This window comes from Nannobrachium achirus (assembly GCF_963921795.1).
Source record: "Nannobrachium achirus genome assembly, chromosome: 8".
NCBI lineage: Eukaryota > Metazoa > Chordata > Actinopteri > Myctophiformes > Myctophidae > Nannobrachium > Nannobrachium achirus.
The window spans coordinates 10,949,062-10,967,396 of record NC_137817.1 but is presented as its reverse complement, the minus strand read 5'-3'; positions in this window follow the sequence as shown (position 1 = coordinate 10,967,396).

Sequence of the window (18,335 nt, the reverse complement as noted above, 5' to 3'; positions counted from 1 at the left end):
GTCAGACTCGACTCGTATTATTTTAATAAACTATGAAATAGTGCCGTTTCTTCACGTTTTAATACCATTTTGCACTAACGTAAACATGCAGACATATAATATGTTATGAGAAATAACGTATTTTTGCAATGTCACGCCACGTCGCCGTCGCGCGTGTGTGTGTGTGTGTGTATGTGTGTGTGTGTGTGTGTGACGTCAATAGGCTTTAGCCCGCCCACGCCGAAGTAGAATCTCCGTCCGTAATCTCAGACTCTCTCCCGAAGTGAAACGTAGTGTGAGATGTCTGGCGCTCGCAGTCAGGCAACGACATGGCAGCTACCTCACAGGTGGGGTGTAATCGTCCGTAACACAAAAATTATCGAACAAGTTACTGTTCTCAGAAGATAATCCTGTAACGTAACGGAATACTTTTTAATGGCAATAACGTTACCCAACACCGGTAAGACTGTGGTTGGTTCAAGGTAGAAGACAGAGGGGTGAACTACTCCTTTATCTGACCTCCTTCCCCCAATATTTACCTCAAACATGGGGAAAATGCATCCTGCTGCTACCAAAATGTGGAATTCCTTACCAAAAGCCATTATAAAGGATGTCGACTTCATACACGACCTCTGGTTTACTACCTAAAAGTAACCCTGATAGTCTCAGTTACATTTCTCAGAATAAAACAATGCATACACTGTATAGATGTGCTATTTCAAAACTTCACAAGTCCTGCCATTGGCAAGACAGCGATTTGCAGAACATTGAGCTTGTAAATCAGTTATTTTTGCTATTTTTATGACCTTCATTGACGTTGAAGTTTAAATCTACCTATGAAGGTGGATTCTGCTTTTCAATAGAAATGGAGTGGTTTCTTGCCATTTGTGGGTTTCTGCAAAAATACACTCCATTCTCCATAAAGATGCATTTGCAGGAAATGTTCAGGAAAAGAGCAGTCAATGTTGAAGAGTTGAAACAGTGCATCTGTACTTAGGGATCCCTGCTGTTGTGTACAGCAGGGATTCCCAAACCCTTTTGTCTCAGGGCACCCCATGAATATTTTTTTTAATCCGAGGCACCCCTACATTATAATTTTCACTCCCAGCACCTTATATTTATAGCATATCGTCGTTGTCGGGTGGAAACCTTGCATGTCCGCGATACGCACATCGGGCGTGCACGCGAAGTGAACGTCCTCCATAGTAAATCCATTGAGAGGCCCATAAAGAGACTTCATTTACTCCCAAAGGGTGGTCTGCATACTGTACACAATAGACTCGGCTGGACGCAGCCATGTTTCTCTTCTGGACCCACACTGTCATGTGACTAGATGATGTAATCGTTGCCGTCAAGTGATAATCCAAAAAAACAAAAACAACCCCCTTCCGGCCCTTCAAAATAATAGCGGCGGCCTACGGCGAAAGCGGCGCGGCACCAAGGCACCAAGCATCCCTTCAGATTAAAAGGCAGTAGATGTGTTAACCATAAGGAGTTCCCAATACAGCTATGCCCAAATATGGAGTGTGTTGTCTATAACCTCAATGTGTATTGTCACGGCGATGACTGACAGATACAGTTATCTATCTCCATATATGGGCACAGAAGGGACAGACAGATGGTTACAATGGACACTCTGACACTATGACTCAGACATATTGTTCAGATTGTACACAGCCCACATCTCAAGTCCTTAAATTGGATCCTATTTCCAACACTTCTTTCCTATTTTCTTGTATGTTAGTTCTGCCCACTGGGAGTTGGCCTATCACCTGTGATGTTGTCATCAGAAATGGCCAATGGGACGTCTCCTCTTCTCAATGGGAGGGACTAACATACAAGCAAGGAAATAGGAAATAGGATTCGATTTAAGGACTTGAGACGCAGCAGTGAACCCTCAGCAGTAGGAAGTGGTGCACGCCACGGTGGAGTGCTTATCCTCACAAGGCCGGGTGGCCTACCCAAGGCTACCAAGATCAACTGTACTAGCGTTAGGCCTATAGGGCAACTGTTTGTCATAGTAGCATCGGAATTTCAGAAATTATTACTTGTAACAATGGTTCATAATGTTGTTCTTCACAGTCTGTCTGTCTGTCTGTCTGTCTGTCTGTCTGTGTCTCTTTGTTTATTTCTGTCTCTCTCACTCTCTTTCTGTGCCTGTCTCTCTCTGTCTCTCTCCCTGTGCCTCTCTGTCTCTGTCTCTGTTTCTCTCTCTCTCGCTCTCTCTCTCTCTCTCTCTCTCTCTCTCTCCCTCTATCCTCTCTCTCTCTCTCTCTCTCTTTCTCTCTCTCTCTCTCTCTCTCTCTCTCTCTCTCTCTCTCTCTTGCGCCATCTAATCAACAGGACTAGGTTTTGGTTTTGTGACCTGCATCCCAGGTGTAGGGGTGAGGGGTCAGGGGCTTTTATGGATGGAGAAGGGTGGGGGTCGGGACCTGCGCTCCGTGGAATTTGGGTGTCGCCATGGCGCTCACAACAGTGCGAGGGGGGAGGGGGGGGGGGGGTGACAGGTACACCCCCGGGGGCTGTAAATAAGAGATATACTTGGTGGAGGTGGGGGTGGTATGGGCGGTGGGGGGGACTAAAAGCCTATAGCCCGGCTCAAAACAGGAAATGAGTCTGAGAGGGGAAAGACAAGGGAAAACAAGAACAGACAAATGGAGGAGGAGAGATAATTGCGTTTTGCGGTCGGGGAGGAACGCCGCCGGGCACGGAGGGCAGAGGAATCTCATATCCCGCTCCCGCTAAAGCCTGACCTATTGGTTTGCGCCCCGGTGTCGCGTAGCGAAAACAAGCCGATCTAACAAGCTCACAACACGTCTGGCCATGTACATGGGATGTGTTTGTGGTGTGACATGGCGTACAACACGGCATAAATCAGACATACGGCTTTGTCTTCATTCGGTATACTAGCATAAGGCCTGCAAGGGACCTTTCTGCCATGTACGGACTAGGAATGGGACGATAGGAAAAATGTATGATATTATAATCCAAATATCCCCAACATCCATTATCTGGGGCGGAACATTTGCCAAAAAAATAGCAGATCTACAACCTCACAACGCGTCACAACGCAACGCGTTGTGAGCTTGTAGATCGGCTATTTTTTGGCAAAGAGATTTGGTAGAGAGTGAAAAAAGACTGTATCAAGTCCGTATATTATAAGTACCTTTTACAAATAAAGGGTTTAAATGGTACCGGATATGCAGCTCAACAAATAAAAGGTGAATTGATCCCAGTGCATGACGGAGGACGATTTCACGACAAATGAAATCTCCACGATACGATTATCGTGTTTTTTTATCACGATAAACGATAATATCACTTATCGTCCCATCCCGGACACCTACAAGATCCAGACTTCATAGAAGTGCAGTATTGAACAATGAGCAAAGATTGACAGATATGACAGGACGTACATCATAATAGTTTTATCATTTACTGATTCTTCATAACAAGGAATTGCTGCCTTTTGCAGTACTTAAGTTCAGACATGTCCAAGATCACTGGAAATGCCTCCATCGTGTCTGGTGTGTATATGTATGTGCATGTAGTATGTGTACGTACGTACGTACGGTTAGCCTACATGTCCTGTGTGTTTGTGCATGTCATGTCCTGTGTGTTTGTGCATGTATTGTGTGTACAGGTATGTGCATGTGTTGTGTGTACAGGACATGCATGTGCATGTAGTGTGTACTGCTGTATGTTCATGTATTGCATGTATTGTGTTCTGACGTGTAACCAAGCGATGGTGACTATCTGACACACGCACAGAGGTCACATTCCAAGCGACTCAGAGTCATGTTATGCAGTACATCTATAGATATAGTCTGTCACGTGGAAACCTCATACGTCCAAAAGTGTTACTTCTCAGGATTCAAACTAAGAAATTGTAAAAGTAGCAGATCCACAAGCTCAAAACATGTCGCTTTCTTACCACGTTTCAAACGTGCAGATCTGCTACTTTTGATGCTTTTGTGTGACGCTGTAGCATGATCAATTAGCACGTTAATTTAACAAACAAACACAAAACGGTAGAGTATGGAGATAAGAGTGTTCCGCCCGACAGCATCGAGATGAAAGCGAGTGAAACGGAATTTATAGGTAAGATGGTATTGCTACGCACTGCTAAAATCTGTTCTTTTCGGCACGCATCACCACAGAGCATCCAGCTTTACTGGGAACTGGGAACAGTAAGAAACATAGCAAGCGCTGATGGAAGCTTGAGGTTCGGCCAGTTTGTTTCTGGCTTGTCAAATGTGGAATGGGGAGCGGCGCGAGACGAGAAGCCACGTTGTCCAAGTGTGTTTTGAAAAGCGCAGGCAGTGGCCGGGCCGTGCCAGCAACAAACACGGCTCTTTGAAGTTTATAAAAGCGTGGAAACAGCCTGCCGCGTAATGACCCAGTCCCAGTTCCTCTGGCAGGAGCCCCCAGAAACCAAGAAGAACAATCAAATGCTATCTGTATGATAGATTAATGGTAGTTATATCAACATTTACCCAGGAAAGGCCAAAAGGGGGTAGAGACAGTCATGAACATAGAGCTTACATGAGTCATGCATCTATGAGTCTACAATATCAGACCATGACTATTTTCAACTCAAGTGGGGAACATGAACCAGAGCTGACACTTCCAGCTTTCGTTCCGTGTGTCTAATGATCTCCGGCAGGCCGGAATGGCCGGGAGGTGGAGATTATGTTTTTTTTGCCCCTGTCCGTCTGTGTGTGTGTCTGTGAACAGTATATCGTTCTTGTCGGGTGGAAACCTGTCCAAAACCGTCCTTTTCTGTTATTATTTTAAAAACATTTTAAAATAGTGTAAATTCTCTCTACTTTTGTGTGACACTTTTGAAGTAGTAGGGCTTACATTTTTGAAGAAACATACACATTTGAAACTTTCTGCCAGACAGTGATATTGTCTGATATTGTGACTTGTCTTTTTTTTTTTTTTATCCCACGATTTTGCAACCCATTTTCACCCGGTGCCAATTGCCTATGTAATCCTGGGCTTTGCTCTCCCTCTGCCACGCCTGGGGAGACAACGGACGAACCTCATGCTTTCTTCAATGCATGGGTAGTCCAAGTTGTTTCTTTTCACCTGACAGGGGGGATTTCCCTGGGATGGGCGTAGCACGTGGAAGGAACACGTTATTCCAACCAGTTCCTTTACTCCATCAGGCGCCCCGGCTGGCCAGGGGGAGGCATTATTGAGACCAGGATTACTGCATGTTTTTGTGAGGGTATCAACCCTAGGAGAGACGGGGAGAACATGCAAACTCCACACAGAAAGGACCTATCGCCAACCCCACCTAGGGTGTGGGCGCTGATGACGCAGAGGGAGGAACACGCCCCCAGCACCCACAGCGTCCCCCGGTGGGAATCGAACCCAGGACCTTCTAGCTGTGAGGCGAAGTGCATTGTGACTTGTCTTGTGTTGTATCATAGCAGGTATCTTTTAAATTGTATGTATTTAATTTCTGCCATGCCACTACACACTATATTGTTGCCGTTCAGGGGCTTGGCTGCTGTCAGCTCCTCTGGCCCGTGCCAGTGGTCTGGTGGAGATCATCTACGTACAGTACATTGTCCTCTGCCAGGATCCAGCCCGTCCCACGCAGGAGCCTGGCCTGAAGAGGAATAGCTGGCCACTCATTTTGGTCAACTTATGTGCTGGAAGCCTGAGGCTCATGGACGAGAGCAGCGTGACCGTCCTGTGCCAGTGGAGAGACATGAGCACTATATTATCAGTATACTGTTGGTAGCATTTCAGCATGTGTTATGTTACATGATGTGACACTAGCCTGACCAGTGATGGACAGTAACTACCGCTACTGTACTTATAAGTACAATGTTGTGGTACTTTTACGCTTTACTGGCGTATTTCCAATTTTCAAAACCTTTACTTCTACTCCACCACATCTCAGAGACAAATATATCACTTTTTACTGTACTACAATTATTTGAAAACGTATAGTTTCTAGTTACTTTGTAGATTTGGATTATTATTACAAAACATAGGCCTACATCAAGTGGTTAAGTGGTTAACCACTTGTCCACTTCAGACCTATTTAAACTTTGGCTGGCCCTGTTACAGATGTTGTCCAAAAATCATGCAGATCGGTACACAGTATCTCTGTAGCCATTAAACGAAACGGGTATTTCTTACATTGATGCTCCTACATATTATCATGCAAGCACCAATTAAAGTTTCCATCCCTCATATACTGTGTGCACAGTGCACACCCAATAACCAGTGTTGGGAAAGTTCACTTTAAAAACGAACTAGTTCAAGTTCAAGTTCAGAACTTCAAAAATGAACTAGTTCATTTTTAGTTCATAAATCCCCATTATGAACTAAAGTTCATGGTTCCCCAAAATGAACTACATAGTTCTTTTTTAGTTCTTTTTTTAACCATATTTTTTTTATACTTTTGGCTATTCAAAAAAAAAAAAAAAAAAGGAAAAAAAAAAATATATAAAGGTCTATATATATAAATGTTTAGACGTTGCTGCATGCTATTATTTGTCAAAATTATTGACTCAGCCCATATAGAACCACACACAGCAATAATTTCATCCAACTTAACATTGAGGTGCCCACAATATTTATGTGCCCACTGCCTAGTTCCCAGTCTTCCTGCACCCTTATTGTGAAGGGCTGAATGTAATAACCATGTTATTGTCTCATTGTGTGAAATATCATAATATTCAAAACAAATATTTGACTCCAATTGATTCCCCACACAGTATTGACTTGATATAGCAATAAAAATATATATATATTACACAGCAGTTGTGGGAAAACTAAGACATTGTTCAAAAAACACAATTCCGATTTTGGTCATTTTGGAAATAGGGCAAAACATATATTTTTCTTCAATCTACTGTCTTGACACTCTAACCAAAATTGTTCTATAAACCATAATCTACAAATTGGAAGTGAAAGAAACTTTAACACACATTTGAAATGAAAACAAAAAATTACATGTACAAGGAACCCCACTAGAAAAAAACCAAAAAATTACATGTACAAGGAACCCCACTAGAAGGCAGACGTTTCTAAACCGTGCACAGCATGTTTCCGCGTTGGTTAAAATAGCTGATCTACAAGCTCACGTTGTCTCGTGGATGCGACGCGTTGTGAGCTTGCAGATCAGCTATTTTCGCCGTGCAACACACATAGGACAAAGTATAGTCAGTCAGGCTTGCGAGACGAGGAGGAGATTCACAGTGCATCAGCAGAGTGCAGACAGCACCGCATATCGGAACGTTCACGAGATGCAGTAGGCACTGCTGCGTGCTGCTGCGTGCAGTGCCTACTATTGGAGCATGTGAATGAAAAGAGAGACGAGAGGAGCAGAGGACAGATGACCGCGGAGGCGCGGACCGCCGCATGAACGGCCGACGAACGCCGACGAACGTCGTTCACGGGCGTCAGAATGACCGCGTTCGACAATATCGTTCATCAAGCGAAAACAATTACGTTCAGTTCACGTTCGCCCAAAATATGAACGTGTTCATGAACGATCGTTCTTTGAACGCGTTCGGGTACAACACTGCCAATAACCCACACACTGCACATCATTTCGGAGCTCATATCTTTGAACGGGTAAGGGCTAGTAATGATAACTTGTTAAACAGGACATTCTGCATAATGAGTAGGGCCTACTTTTACTTTTGGTACTTGTATTTTGATGCCTGATTTTGTACTCAAGTACATTTTTATTACCATACTTTTACTAACTTTTACTTTGAATGCACACACTAATGTGTGTGTTTTTCAGCTACTACTTTATCCAACCCTCTGGATGACTTTGGAAGGAAAGCGTGGTCACACATTAAATTAAAACCAACTGTAATATTACCATCTCAAGAGCCTATCAAACTTCCCTTCACCTTCAATAAGTGCATAAATGTGTCTCAAAGTGTAGGAGATGAAAACACAGGATATTATTGAAGACAGTAATAGCCCCTGGGCCAGACATGCTGTCATGGTGACAAAGAAGGATGGTACATGTAGATCAACTCAGTCACCCTCATTGATGCACATCCTGGATTGCAAGTGGGTGACAGTTTGAATGAACTCTCAGAGACTCAGACTGTCAAGTGGATATTGGCCAGTAGAAGTGGATATAGAGCCAAAACAGCATATACATTACTTCTCTCCCAATCCAAAGTGATGTTGATGTGTCTAAAACAGGGGTCTTCAACGTTTTCAGGCCAAGGACCCCTTAGTTGAGAGAGAGATGAAGCAGGGACCCCCACAACCTGTTCATAGATTCCATAATAGTTTCATTGTTTGACAGCACGATCATCAGTGTATTTTAGATTCATGTCAATTTGTGTTTTCAGATATTTAACCACTTGAACTGTCAATACTTAATAAACTTGACCTTTCACTCTACTGAGTCTGCACCTTTTCCCCTTTACATCAAACACCACCTTTGTCGAAAATAGCCGATCTACAAGCTCGAGGCATTGTGAGCTTGTAGAAGACACAGGAGTCCGAGTCAGGACTTTGAACATAATCTGAAGAAGCTCACAGACATCCTCATTGGATGTCGTCATTTTTGCTCTGAAACAGAACCTAAAGACATGTGAACTCTGAAGAGCACACTTTTCTAGTTAGGGACAATTGACAATGGTCCAATGCAATTTCATAACTTGCACAAAAGAATACTAGCCATAGGCTGGACCATAGTTGAGAAGCTCTACACAGATAAAAAACAAACCTCGGTTCGAAGTGGAGCGGTGAATCTGAGCAGCTATACCGTGTGTGTGTGTGTGTGTGTGTGTGTGTGTGTGTGTGTGTGTGTGTGTGTGTGTGTGTGTGTGTGTGTGTGTGTGTGTGTGTGTGTGTCTAGTCTGCACAATAGTGCCATAGAAGCTGTGTGTGTGTGTGTGTGCCTGCACAACAGTGCCCCTCCTTTAACCTTTGTGTTGTGTGTGGCCACTCAAGGTATTGCCAGGCTACAGACATAGCCAGCCACCCACCCACCCACCCACAGACATACCTGTCTATTGGGAGCGCTTTCACCGCTCCAAAAAACAAAATAAAACCCATAGGGGTTCATGTAAGAGTCTGAACTGACAGATACATTTTATCTTTTATGAAACCCAGTGGCGTCAGTTCAGAAAAAGCTAAGGTATGGCAACATGACTGGTGTCTTGCACGTGCGCGAAGACACCAGTCATGTTGCCATACCTTAGCAACAGGCATGATACATTTATTTGAAGAAGTACCCCCTCTGTCGGGTATGGAAGCTTTCGGGATATTATTATTATTGGTGCTAGAATTATTTTGGAAAAACCTGTTTTAATAAGCCGTGCAAACGGAACTCAATCCATTCACCGCAGTTGCCATTAGGTCATCGCGATTTTGTAAAGCGATAAGTCTGTTTTCGGTCATGCTATCAAAACGTTCCGTGAGGTTTATATCTTTCTCGGTTGCTTTGTTATTAAGAACTCCACTGGAACAACGATCCCATGCATGCCGGCTTTTTTTCCTGGCCGCGTCGCAACAATCGTCCTTCAACCCGAAACCCTCAGCATGCATGCAGCCAAGCTATCGATCAGAGAGCCCCCAGCACTCAGGAGAGCTGAAACTGGATAGGCCAACCTCTGTCTACACTCTCTGCTAGGTGATCCATGGAAGAACTCAGGTGTATACAAAATAAAGAGATGAGCAGAGATGCACACACACACACCCATCGCTCAGGGATGGGAGGGGAAGGGGGGGGGAGTGGGGGGAGACACCCACCCACCCCCAGGGTGGGTCACAGTACCTGACCCCTGCCCTCTCTGTGAAAGAAGGGAATTTAGGGGGAGGGAGGGAGGAACATGTCTGAGCAGAGCCGAGCACCCGGGGAGAGAGAGAGAGAGAGAGAGAGAGAGAGAGAGAGAGAGAGAGAGAGGGAGAGAGAGAGAGAGAGAGAGAGAGAGAGAGAGAGAGGGAGAGAGAGAGAGAGAGAGAGAGAGGGGAGAGAGAGAGAGAGAGAGAGAGAGAGAGAGAGAGAGAGAGAGAGGGTTAGATGAGAACAAAAGCTTGACAGTTTTAGCGGCGTTCCATCTGTAACGCATCATCCAAGTTAAAAAACAAGATCCCTCAAGTGTTATCGCCTCTCTCTCAGAGGGCAATGTTACGTTCAAAGCTTCTCACTCTTTTTTTCTTTTATACTGGATTCTTGCTGGTCTAACTTAACTGCTGCAGTTTTGCCTCGTCGTTCCAAAGAAGAGGTGTTTTCAAAGACATCAAAATGTAGAACTGTAGAAAGGTAGAAAGAAAGGGGGCCAGGCACGTGCACACATAGACATCAAAGGGGGCTTGAGCCCCTGCCCTTTTTTTTAACCGTCTGTAAAAAGTGCCCTCTCCAGACCATGAATGCAGTTTTTACTGTGGCGAAAGACATTGATTATAAATGCTTAGTTCAGTGTGGTATCAAGCACCGAAAATAGCCGACCTTCAAGCTCACAGTGCGTCGCAGCACGATACGTTGTGAACTTGGAGGTCTGCTTTTTTCGATATTTTCATCGAAAGGCCCTTTTCAAAGTTTCAGCCTGTGCCTCTCTAACATTCTCTGCACGTCCCTGGAAAGGGCTGTTGTTTTTGTGTGTTCTGCTCAAGACAGTTTGCCTGTTCCAGAGCAGGAGAGATGACTGGGTGAACTTCACAGTGACAATGGATGGATACTACGGTATCCTTACACTGTGCATTGTTTAAGGAAGAAAGAGGCCGCACAGCTCTTCAGCCACGATGCAAAACTTTAAAGGTGTATTCAGTGATAATGAAAGTGGCCGGGGGTCATCTTGTCCCTTACTGGCCTTACAGTGTGGAAATGTTTAGTTTTTTATAGATTTTTTACACCATTATAATGTTCTCGTTTTGATCATTAGACCCAATCACTGAATATCGGTAGGCCTACGTCTCCAGCTTCAGGATATGTATGATACTGATTTACTACGAGACTGTGGCATTTTATGAGTTCAGTAGTTTACAATCTAGGCATTTAGCAGACGTTCTTAATTCAGAGCGACTGTGGTTCTCAAAACTTTTATTTTGACCATCATAACTAAAAATCATAACATAACTACGGCCATACTCTACCCTGATTGGTCGAGGACTGGCTGGCCACCTCTGAAATCCTCCGAATCTAGCTATGCTCGCAACACGGGCCATGGTGGAAGTCCTTATATGGTCAGCACACATTCTAGTGAGGAGAATGAATGGAAAATGTACCAATTATATTTTTATTTGAATGAAATACAATCACTGAATATAACTTTGATGTCAAACCAACCTTTCGACTGTGTCAGTCTTCTCCAGGGTCAAACCTGAAGAAGACTGACACAGTCGCAAACATTGGTTTGTCATTAAAGTTTTGCATTGTGGCTGAAGAGCTGAAGTGGCCTCTTTCTTCATTCATCTGGGTGGCCAGCACCTCACCAACTAAGGTGTGCGCTTCTCCCTCTGTGGTTTTTGCTATACTGTACATTGAACATCAACGTTCATTTGGGGGTTCCTATGTATAGATCCCTGGGGGACTCCGGTCTATGAAGTATAGGATTTAAGTGGTTAAGACAACAGTGAGGCTGTACTCACCAGGTAGAGAACAGCTCATCGGGCCGACAAAGTCAGCCAACACTCTCCTACTTAAATCCCACTCCCCTCCCCTCTGCCACTCGTGGGAGAGAGTGTGTGTCCCCCCCACACACACAAAAAAAAAAATCAAACCTCGGTTCGAAGTGGAGCGGTGAATCTGAGTAGCTATACCCTGTGTGTGTGTGTGTGTGTGTGTGTGTGTGTGTGTGTGTGTGTGTGAGAGTGAGTGGTGAGTGTGCCTGGCCTGCACAAAACAGCGCCCCTCCTTTAACTAGTGTGTTGTGTGTGGCCACTCAAGGTATTGCCAGACTACGGACGGACGGACACGGCCAGCCAGCCAGCCACCCACATACCCACGGACATACCTGTCTATTGGGAGCGCTTTCACCGCTCCAAAAAACCCCAGGACTGATACTGATCAGTCCTCTGGCTGTGTGCTGTCTGGTCCTGGAAGCACTACAGAGCTCTGTTCATCGCTGTTGTTCCTCACTTCTCCTCTTTAATCTCTGTTAAAGGGCCCAAACGACCCTTGACCCCTCCCACATCTGCCTCTGTGAAACCATGTGCCTTCCAGATGTGGACATACCTGACCCCCGCCATGGTGGGGAAGAGAAAGCTCCTCCAGCAGATGGCAGCACACAGGGTTTTTTTTTACCACGCGTACGAACCATAGTGTGTGTGGAAACAGAGAGGAAACAGTGGACAACTCAAGTGGAAACCACTTGAGTTGACTTTAGCGTCTCCGGTCTCCCATCCCCAGGAGGGTTTGGGGAAGAGAAGCGCTTGTTTTGGTTTACTTGAGCGTTTGTAAATCACTTGACAACAAGGCAAGCGTGCCGAAAGCACGGCCCAGAGATGCTGGTGAGTCGTGCCCGAGCCAGCCGCTAGGTGAGCGAGCGAGTGCCCGTAGTTTGCCGTCCGAGGTCGCAAGCCATGGTGAACGGAAGCATGATGAGCCAGCCAACAGAAATGCTAGCTTTTAATCACGTAAACCCTACTCTACACCAAATCTCTTTGCCGAAAATAGCCGATCTACAAGCTCCCAGTGAGTGTACTGTAGAACGCATACTTTTGCCAAATACTTGGCTATATGAACTGAACAAGGCTGCTAGCTACGGTAGGGTTCATGTGGTCAAGTCAATGTTTACATCATTCTTGTCATGCTCTTTCAGGCGTTGACTGGTGCGAACGCCTGTGAGGCTCTGCTGGTTCATCTGCTGGATGGGATCACATGATGGGGCTTCATCTTGACTATCTCAAAATGATTGAGGGGGACAACACCAAACGGAATCATGTGGAGTCAGGATCCATATGTAGATCTCACACGTCATGGGACCAGCCTGTGACATCAGCCGTCTATGACACTAGTTCTCTAGTCTAGTCTAGACTCAATAATGACTACTTTTACTTTTGGTATTTACGTATTTTTTTATGCCAATACTGTGCTTTTAGCTTTGAATACTTTGAATACAGGACTTTTACTTCTATTTTTAAGATTTGATACTGCTACGTTCACTCTGATACTGTAAAATACAATATCAGAGTACGTGTTCCTCACACTGGTGTCATTATAACTTGTCACTCACTTCCCTTTTAAGGGGAGTGAGTGACAGACAGTACTAAGTGACTAGCTGTTGCTTGACTTCTCCTCCCCTTTCTCTCTCTCTCTCTCTCTCTCTCTCTCTCTCTCTTTATGTTGTCTTTTCTTGTTCCAGATGTTCACCCCCCCCCCCCACCCCCCAAAAAAAGAAAGGCAGTAGATGCTTTGTTTTCTTTCTCTCCTCTTTTTGGCAGAGCTCCAACCAGGCAGCTGTTGAAGAAAATATTACATAGATATTGTTTGTCTTCACGCATTGCCAAAATAAACCCTCTTGCACACAGGAAACCCGGGACGAGGGCTTAATGATAATAATTGTGTCGACGAGCCGAGGCCTGCCGGTTGACGAGTCCCACCCCCCTCCCCAACCCAGACCGACCGCCCGCACGCCGGATACCAGGGTCACCTCGGACCACATCAGCTGTGCGTTTGTGTAATGCCTTCATCCAGAGCACTTTACGATGTGCATTGCGGCCACCTTCTCACACGCACGTTCACACAAGGACAACGGAGGAATTAACCATGCATGGGACCCGACCTGCTCATCAGGAACATGTTTCTCAACCTTTTTGAGCGGTGGTCACACCGTCTCCTATACGTGGCCGTGTGTGTGGGTATGTATGCGTCCGTCCGGCCGTCCGGCCGTCCGGCCGTGTATGTAGCCTGGCAGTACCTTTTCTGACCACACATGTTAAGGGAGGGGCGCTGTTGTTCTCACACACACACACACACACACACACACACACACACACACACACACACACACACACACACACACACACACACACACACACACACACACACACACACACACACACACAGGGGGTCCCAAGAATCCATGGGCACCAACATAATACGGGGGTGTAAATATTGTAACTGTCGGGAAGAATCCTTGTATCTCCAAGTTTCAAATGTGTACGTTTCTTCGCAAAGTAGCAAACAGCAGATCTACAAGGCGAGGCGTTGTTTTTCACTAGTTTAAATCATTTTTAAAATTATAAATACAATACTGGCTTTCAAGCAGTTTCAAGGGGCACACTTGACCCTTCTCAGGGGCACACCAAAGGTCCCCAGGCACACTGGTTGAGAAACACTGTGTTAGGGGGATCAGGACACTTCGACAATAAACCAGGCAGGGAGTACAGGGATTGACCCTGGGAATCGAATCGGGAACCTTTCCGATTCCAAAGCGGCCGCTCTACTATCAGACACTAACGCCCCCAATGTGGTGGTGTGGGGGGGAATGAAACAACATTAACGAAACGATTAATATAGGAGTTGCAGCAAGGACTATCTTGAGAACATTAGTGCAGCACACACACACACACACACGCACGCACGCACGCACACACACACTTTTGTGTTACGCTTCTAGCTGTGCTTCTAGCTGTGCTTCGAGCTTGCGGATCTGCCACTTGTGATGCTTTTGGGTGACGGCGCAGTAGTATGGTCAAGAAGGGCGTAAACAGTTAATTTACGAAAAAACACAAACAGTTAGACTATGGAGATTTCCACCAGGCAGCAATGATATGATATACTGTAGAGTAGAATGTAGGGATGTGTTAATAATTGACTAGTCTCGCGTAGCCAGACAACTATTCCACAATCTCCGAATGCTATATAGAGTCTGGAACGGCAGCTCCCGAACGGCGAGTATCGGTAGCCAGTGCTGCACTGAACTGTAGTCCCATTGGAAACATAACAGAAACACACTAGCACAGACAAAGTCATTCGAGCGGCATATTCTTGTTATGGGTGTATAGTTTAAGAAAACCTTTGAAAACATCATGGAGGTAACACCAATAACACCAGAGAAAGACGAAATAATGCCCCAAAAAATATTGAAAGGAGACATAAGGCTTCCAGTAGGACTTGTTATTGCTACTGCACCAAGGGAGCGGTTGCGTCACATCCGCTTTATCTCGCACTCATCGTTTCTATTTCCGTTTGCCAGACTGTATGCCAGGAGCATTTGCCCAAATCGCGGAGGCAACAGTCTGGCCTCGCAAGACTAATAATTGACTTGTACATTTATCTAACAGACATGGTTTGTCTGAGGATTTAAGCCACACCATCAAGTTTGTGTCACTGCTCTGGTCAGTCTTCATCAGGCGGCAGACAAACAGCGTTTCGTCCTCTCGACCACAAACAGCCTCTGTCCCATGCAGTGGGATTATAGCAGGCTAACAGGCTTAGCCTGCTCTGTGAAGGACAGATTCTGGTGCCACTCCTCTCTGCACTGGCAAACCAATTGGCAGAGCAACGCTGAGACAATCCTGTGCTACGAAACCCACTTAGACTCTGTCACACCCTCCACCCAGAACACTCTCTCTCTCTCTCTCTCTCTCTCTCTCTCTCTCTCTCTCTCTCTCTCTCTCTCCCTCTCTCTCTCTCTCTCTCTCTCTCTCAGAGAGAACCCTTCCTTCATGGGCGAAGAGGGGGAAAAAAATGCTGAGAACAAGTCGGTGTGAGAAAGGAGGCCATTGTAGGGGGCTGGCCCGGGGACAAGCCGCCCATTCAGATGCGGCCAGCCGTGTACAATGGTTAAACTAACATCATTGACATTTGGAGTTGCCCAAGCTTTAGAGTGGAGGGGAGGGGAGGGGAGGGGGGCTGGCAGAAGGAGCATGGAAAAGAAGAAGACTCTCTAGAGAGAGAGAGAGAGAGAGAGAGAGAGAGAGAGAGAGAGAGAGAGAGAGAGAGAGAGAGAGAGAGAGAGAGGCACCAGTCATTGATCAGAAATTCATGTCAGGGAGCTGGGATCAGAGCGGGGACCTGCTCCTCTGTCAGCTCCTCCTGGCAGCCCCCCCCCCCCCCCCCCCGCTCTTAATCTTCACCCGGGGGTCCAGGCCAGAGTTGGAAGCCACAGGCCCTGTGGCTTCCAGCTCTAGGGGTGTAACGATACATTTATGACAGCGATTCTATACATATCACGATACACGGTTGACAATACAATACATTGATTGATTGATTGATTGATTGATTGATTGATTGATTGATTAATTGATTGATTATTTCATTAGACAAAAATGGAGAACAGTACAAGTATTATACAGTCAATACAAAACGTTGGACGTCCTTGGTATTTAATTCATGGACTGCATGAATTAAATACCAAGGACTTCCAACGTAAAAAAGAACTTATTTGGGATGTTCCTTGGACGACATTGGTTCATTCTTGGCGATACGATACGATTCAATGATTTAAAATCGATATAGTAACTATTTAGCAAGGAAATTAAGTCTGTGTGAAAAGTGTGGATGGATAGTGCAGGTTTTTAAGGGAAACGTGTTATTATATGGATGTAAATCAGTAAACACAGTGATTATCTGGCAAATACATGGACATTGTATTTGAACACATATGGACAAACCTGCACCTTGACATGAACCCAGAGATTATCTTATCCTGTGTTTCTTAAACTATATGGAAAGGAAAAGTAATTAAATCCCTCCTTTTCATTTTTTCTTCTTAAAAATACTAAATACAATGCACAAGTAGGTAGTATCGATACAATCGATTATTTGCACTGCCGATTCGATGCGATACAAAGTCAAACAATACGATTCGATTTTAGCTTCATTTTGATATACTTCGATTCTTTAAATTAAAAATGATATTTCGATGCAGTTACTTTATCGTTACACCCCTAGCCATCAGGGCTCACCCATAGGGCCCTGCCTGTAGTGTAGCCTATCACACAAGGACAGATGCGTGATCAAAGCGCTGGAGATAAGCGCTCCGTGTTCCACATGATTGGCTGCCATTAGGAGACACAGCTCTGTGTGATTAATGATGAAAGTGGCCCTGATGGCAGAGACTAATGACTCACTGAAGAGCTGTGGACTGATATGGATGGACTCTGATGGCATCAGAGTCACTGCGGTGCAGGGACGTGCTGGCCATTGTTGGGAAAAGCGGGACAACTGCCGAACGGCCGGTTCATTCCCGGCCGGTCTAGGCCGGCCATTAGGAAAAAAATACAAATAAAATGTCGGCCTTCGTTCCATTTTGGGGGCTGGGCGGCCAACAAAGTAAATCGTCACTGTCGGTCAGAAACCTTGTATCTCCAAGTTTCAAGTTTGTAAATTTTTTCGCAAAGCAAAGCCCTGCTTCATCATACAAGGCTGTCACACAAAAGTAGTGAAAACAGCCGATCTACAAGCACACAACGCCTCGCACCGCGAGGTGTTGTGTGCTTGTAGATCGGCTGTTTTCACTAGTTTAAATCATTTTTAAAATGGTTTTGGACATACAAGGTTTCCACCCGACAATGACGAAATATAACTCATGTAATTGGCCCACTGGCTTGTCACTTGTCATGATCTGAAATGGCAAATCTTTGAGCAGCAGCAGCGCTATAGAGAGAGATCTCTCTCTATGGGGCTGTTAAGTATGACATCATTTTGTAGGCAGAGGAGAATTTCTGCCCCCGGTTTCCGTGAATCTTTTTACTATTTTTACTATTTACACATTTTTCTTCTCTTTGTTGTTGAAAGGAAAGTGTTAGAATTATACTTTAGTCGTTATTTTTGTCTCGGATCTGTTGAAAATAGCGAGGGACAGAAAATGCTCTGGGGGCAGATTCTCCTCTGCCTACAAAATGATGTCACGGCTTAAAAGCCCCTATCCAACTCTTTTTCCCAGGCTGAATCAGGGGCCCAGCGCATGTCCCTGCTGCGGTGTGCATGGGACGCAAGGACGTACAGCTGCACCTCAGTCAAACTGTTAGCATTGATGTCGGGCAGAATCCACTTCTCTCTGTATTCTACCTTCTGTGAATGAATTGATCATACTACTGCGTCACACAAAAGCATCAAGAGTAGCAGTGCTGTCAGGACAACTCATGAATGGCTAAAGGACAACTCATGAAGGATAAAATATTTTAATTGAATATAAAATGAGCAATATATGGTTAGGCAATGAATTGGATCTGCTTTTGAGAAAGCTCATCTCCTAGCCACAGGGACTCCGAATCCCCAGTACTGTAAAAGAGATCCAAAAGTGTGTGCGTGTGTTCTTTGTTTTATTAAGGTTAAGCACTTTGTTTATAATGTGTGGTTCTGGAAGCTGTTGTACTGTATACTGAATGAGGGCTGACTAACTGGAAACATGTCAACCCCTAGAGGTTCTGGAGACGCTGACGAGCCAAACAACAATCAG